Source organism: Clytia hemisphaerica, unplaced genomic scaffold (assembly GCF_902728285.1).
Source record: "Clytia hemisphaerica strain Z4C2 unplaced genomic scaffold, Clytia hemisphaerica genome assembly, whole genome shotgun sequence".
Taxonomy (NCBI): Eukaryota; Metazoa; Cnidaria; class Hydrozoa; order Leptothecata; family Clytiidae; genus Clytia; species Clytia hemisphaerica.
This window is the reverse complement of record NW_027103808.1, coordinates 850,163-856,437: the sequence shown is the minus strand read 5'-3', so window position 1 is coordinate 856,437 and position 6,275 is coordinate 850,163.

The following is a 6,275-nucleotide window of genomic DNA, read 5'->3' as shown; positions in this document are numbered from 1 at the left end:
CTATCTCATTTTGAGCCTTTAGCTCTTCCACTTTTACGGTTCTTCCGCCGGGCCTGGATTCAATAGGTAAGCGAGAGGGGGAGGGTCGTTATAAATAAATTATAGGGCTAAAGTATTTGAAAAAGAAACAGTATATCAAAGTTATCCCTAAATAAAACACCTCTGTTCTCTAATTACAACATTCTAATTCTTCGAAAAATTGTGTATTTTTTTGTTGTATATATACATTTGGAAATAGTTTTTACGATAAACATTTTCTTGTCTTATTTTAATGAGTGTATTAAAAAATACCCAAATTTAGAAACTTTGGACTAAGTTCCTTCACTCAAAAGATGATACCTATTAAGGGGAAACACGCTTTTTTTATAAGAATGGTGTAAATCCATTTCATCATGGATATTCTTAACTTTTTTGGGAAAATCATCCTAAAATATTCTTACAGCATTCTTAGGTTAGGATCCTAATTCAGATTAGAATTTAGTGCACGCGTCTCAAGCATAAAATGACATTTTTGTGAAAGGAGTGAGCCTTACTTAGGGGTAATTGACAATTTATAATTGAAAATGCTCTAAAAACGGCATTCTTAGCTTTAGTAGCAAAATTCCATGATTGTGATATTCCTATTATACTTATATTATTCTTAATTTTTTGGCCATTTTCATCGTGGACATTCTTATAAAGTGTATTCTTATAAAAAAAGCGTGTAGGTCAAAGACTTTTTTTTTTGTCATTTATTTCTTTTCTGTGACCTGTTACGACCAAAAAGGCTTTGGTCTTCTGGGAATTTTAATAAACGATGCCTTGGTTTTTATTGTTTTCAACGGCTGTAAAAAATTAAAGATTTAAAGCACGGATATAGATTGATAAAAAACCCACTAATACTTAGGAAATGCGTTTCACGAGTTTGAATTTTCTCTTTCTTTTTTAATCTTTTATACATAATATACATGTTTTTCAACTTATAGAGCATCCAAAATTTTTTAAGCCTTTCGATGCTCTTAAGTTTTTTAGCTTTTAAAGCCTAAAAATGTTCTCATTTTCACCATTTTAAGAGTATTTTTGTGCTATTTCCTAAGAAATTGGATTATTTAGAGTCTACGAAGCCTTAGAATGTTCTTAACTTGTTCCAGTCTGAATCGCAGACCTCTACAAAAGCGTAGTATAAGAAGCACGAATTCGTTAGAGGATGCAAACAGACTAAACTTGTTCTTGATATTTTTACCATCGTAGCTTTATGCTCTTATGTAGTTTTTTCTTATAAAAAAACCTTTATTTGTTATATTGTAACGACTTTAAACCTAAAATCTTGTCACGAGTTACAAAAATTTTCTCAGTAATTTATAATTTGAGACTACTTCACCAAGGAAGATAAATTGTTATTTCAAAGATAAACTTGGGTACACGTTTTTTTTATAAGGAATCTTAAGTTGGCTCCAAGCCCGGTGTCCAGAAAATTTCAGCCTCGAAGTTCCTTATCGAGTTCCTTATTTACTTAGCTGGTAAGCTTGGACTGTTGAACAATAGACCTTTTCATAAATTACGTCACGAACATCGCTTGCCTCGTGATTCAAACAATTTTTATGGTGATTATGTCCCTTGAGACATTAAATGATTTTTTGATAAATAGAAAGTTGTTTCAATAAAATCCGCTGGGATTTAATCACCTTGCCAATAATTTCAAAACGAGGCAAGTGATGTTCGTGACGTAATTTATGAAAAGATCTATTGACAAAAGACGAACAATTGAACGTTATTTTATCAATATTTATCATTTATTCAATTTTAACTCATTTCTTTTCGATTTTGCTGAAGTGAATTTTTTTTTTTTCTTATTAGGGCTTCGGTTCCGTTCGTTTCGGACGGTCAAAGTTTCAAGTGCTAAAACAAAACTAAAAGGATAGAAAAATATCAATTATTTTGAAATTCTATTTCCAACATGTTCTGAAAAACTTGAACGTCAAATTCGTTTCAAATTTCATCATTTCGAATACACGTTTTTTATAAGAACATCCAAAATTTTTGAAGCCTTCTGATGTTCTTAATTTTTTGAGTTTTAAGCCTAAAAATGTTTTTAACATGTTCTTATTTTGTTCTTAACATTTCGGCTATCGAAACCTTATGCTCTTATATAGTCTGTTCTTATAAAAAAAAAATTAATGTTTCTAATATTTTACAGATTCATAATACTTTGATTCCCCAGCTTTTAGCCCACAAGTTGAGGTGTGAAAATTCTTGATGGTATCTTGGAATTGATTTGTAACCCCAAAATTAGGTAACTTTAGATCTCTACAACACCTCTCTACAATTGGTGCTAAAAGCTACATCCTACAACGATCATTATTTTTACTCTTTTTTAGAGGTGCGAAAACGCTTTTTTTATTTAGCAATCAATTTGTAATTCGGAAAAGAACTGAAAAAAGATTGTCCAATTAGAAGCTCCAAATCGCGTTTTCAAGCTCCAATTCATGTTTTTAAAGGAGACTGGAACCCAATCCAAATGTTATAACTATTGCTCCCATAAAATAGGATTTCTATCATTTAATCGGCGACTAACTTTCACGAGAAAAAAATTTCACGTAATTTTTCAAGACGCTTATTCGCGAAAATAAATTTAAAAACTTTTGCGATTTTTATTTAAAATTCGTGAAATTAAATTTCGTGAAAATTTTTATCACATTAAACTATTCAATTGACTTAAAAGTAAAGAACTGTGACCTCGGGGGTCCAAGGACCTTATTTTATTCTTTTTAGTGAATCATAATACAGATAGTATATACCATTACCCCAAGACAAATAGAATTGATAAGATATAATAGATATAACATCTTTATATTATACGCTTTCTTGTTATGATGTGGTATATCTGATAATATGTGCTGTGCTGTTTTTTTAAAATGGAAAAGAAAAAGGCTACCCTGCTGGCACACAACGTTGCTTCAACGTTAATCTAATGTTCACAACATCCATATAACGTTAGATGAACGTTGAACCAATGTTGTGTGCCAGCTGGGTACGTAGTTGTTTTATATTTTCGGTTGATTTGGTACATACTAAAATATCACGATACATTTGGACCATATGGTTTAAATAATGATTATTTTTTACTTTCGAGTGATGTATTTTATGAAAGGCTGATGTTGTCAGTGGCGGCCTGGCAGGGGGTACAGGATGTGCAGTGCACCTCCCAGAAAGATCTGAGAGGGGCGCCAAAAGAGCTTTTCAAGGGGGCGCCAAAATTTTGTTCATGTTTTAATTGGGCAATTTGTCGCCCTTCGGCACGTTTATAGCGCCTTTTATGAGTACAATGTTAATTTTTTCGCCTGCGGCGCTCTATTTTACCCTTTTACATCCTTTCTCTTGATTTTTTTTCAAAACTTCTATCAATATTGAATTGGAAGTAAGAGAAGTGTTGTGTATCCACCAAGGGTTAAAGAGAATGCTTACCCCCAAAATGAGAGATTGCCAAAATGATCAAAACTTGTTAATTTTCGCTGTGGTTTTTGTGGTCTTATACTGACTAACTTTCTCCGTTTTAGAAGATCTTTTAGGCTGTTTGACCTTTCTTACATCAAAATTTTTTGCCTGCGGCGCCAAAAATATAAAGAAACCTTCCTCCCAACTTCTGAATTTTTGGGGCCTCTTTCAGCTATTGATCTTTAATGGAGACTAAAGTTAGAACATCTTGCGTTACAAAGATAATCCAATTGTCTCCAGTCCAAGAGAAAGTACTCATGTTAAATGTTTGGAATTTTGTGTACTGATAAGGAGAAAAAGTTAAGGTGGTAGTCTACCGAGAAATGGAAAATCATCGAAAAAATTGTCGAATTTTGGTTTTTGGGTGTTTTGAGATCCTTAGGTCTTTCTGAACATCTCCTGGAAATTTCAGAGAGATATCTTTATTTTTCAGGTCGCAGTGAGCATTTTTGTCCTGCTGGGTGCTTGAAAAATCGCCCTAGCAACGGAAAAAATCCCGTTGCTAAGGACTTATTTTTTCAATCTCGGCCGAAACATAGCAATGTGATACGCCAAAAGAAAGCTCTTTTTACGCCCTTTTCGAGCGTCAAAATATTATTTTCCGTGGCATTACGTCATCCTTAAAATTAAAGATGGTAGCTTCAGTAGTGTAACACATCAAAACAAGCTGAAAAGCAAGCTGTTAGCATGATTCTGCAGATTTCTTGGCAGGTTTTAGATCAAAACTTAATTTCTTTGATGGAAAATGATTTGTTTAAATGAAGAATAGACTCTACAGAAGCCATAAAGTTGCTGTGTACATTGGTTATGTTGCTGGATTTCTACGAAAAACATTTAAGTTGCCGCCATTTTGTTTTGAGGAGCATATAGGCGGTGAGAGGCGGTGTGTGCTTTTTGGTGGCTCACATAATGTTTTGTAGTGGATTTAAATGCAACTGAGATATTTCCAAGCACAACATGATGTAACAGAGATGGAAATGTGCATTATAATGAACTGGGACCTAACTTCTGGAGACGCACATTCTCATCTGACACCCGCCACTCATAACAGCCTTCCTTCGGTCAAGAAGCCAGCTCATTGCTCATTGTCATCTAGTCTATGTGAATAAAAATATGCACACAAAAAGTTTTCATGCCTACAGAGAGTTATGCTGGACTTTCAATGAACATTTTGACACACTTATGTGGCTGTTTTCACCCAAATTTGATGTTATCGCAAGATTACCGCAAACTTTGCTATGTATACATGACTTTAGCGCAACATGTTTTTGTTGATTTTTGGATATTTTATCAATTTTTGTGAAATTGTTTACTTTAACTTTTGAAACCTGACTGGGTTGGATGAGTATTCAGTGAAGAAATTTTTTTGAAAAGAGCTTTCCAACTTAAAATAATACCCATTTTTGCAGACTTTTGCCTTTTTCTTTGATTTTCTCAAAACGCGTTTCCGGGGGTTTGCATTCACCTTGTCAGAAATATCTTAGGATTGAGAGTAGCTACAGACTTGAAATTTTCAGGGAAGTTTCCTTACATGATTGTGTATTGAATGAATGGATTAAAAAGTTTTAAAATTGGTTTCCTGATTTTTAATCTCAAAAAAGCGTTTTTTTCAGTTTCTTACCCCCTGGAAAAAAATTTCTATTTTTTTTCTCACTCATTCCAGACCTTTTCTAAATATTAGTCATTTAAAAAAAAAACTAACTTCATAGGTCAAGCCGACTATTCAGAAAACCTGACACAAGCAAAATAAAGTATTTTACCCCCTGACTGATTTTACCCCCGTCTTTGGTTATTTTTAGAATTTTTTTTTATTTTTAGAAATGTTAATAGTTGATATACATTTCCTGAAAATTTCATTACGAAATGTAAAGAAGTTCTTGAGTTATTGCAAAAAATGTGATTTTTTGACTTTTGAAATCTGGCGGTAGACTACCACCTTAAGATACATGTTTTTTTTTATAAGCAAGTGTGTGACCCTTGGTCAGGCTCGTGTATGCTTAAGTTCTCAAAGCATTCAGGCATAGTTTATGCTTATTATATGCTTAAGAATCATGCTTATGATTCACCCCGAGCCAAGTTTTTAATGAAATTTCAGAAAATTTGTAAAAGTTTGTTCAGATTTTGGGAGCAGTGGAATGTTAGCAAGCCGTGGAATGTCTTATTTTTTACTTGACCTCTACCAAACCTTTTTAAATAGATAAAAATGACCACTTGAAAAATATTTTAGGCTGACATAATATAATGCTTATGTTATGCTTAGGAATTCTGCAATTAATCGTTAATTGCATTCTGTAGAGAGCAAGTAATCGTTAATCACACTCTCCGATGCCGCGCCAATGTTTACAAAATTGATTTTAATGGTTTTTCTTACATTTTTTTACATCGAACGTTTTAATTGCATTCGAAATTTATTTTGTGAGAAAGAAAATCAATAAACAACAATAAAAGAAAGACAAAAAGAGAAGAGAAAAATATAAAACTCTCAGTGTAATTTCTGTGATTTACTTTCCTAACTGGGAAAAAGTAGTGACAGCCATTGTGCGATTAGCTCGTAATCCCATAATAACTTGTACAATTCGAAAATTGCACTTGTGATGTTTTTGTTTCGAATTTTCCTCGTCCTTTCGGACTCGGAAAATTAATAACAAAAAAATCACTCGTGCAATTATATTCGAATTGCACTCGTTATCATGTGATTAGTACTAGTAATCGTATGGTTTGGAGTGCAGTATAGTAATCGCACGACAAAACACCCCAGTATCTATTTAGTATCTAAAAATACAATTTCGGTGGATGTATCT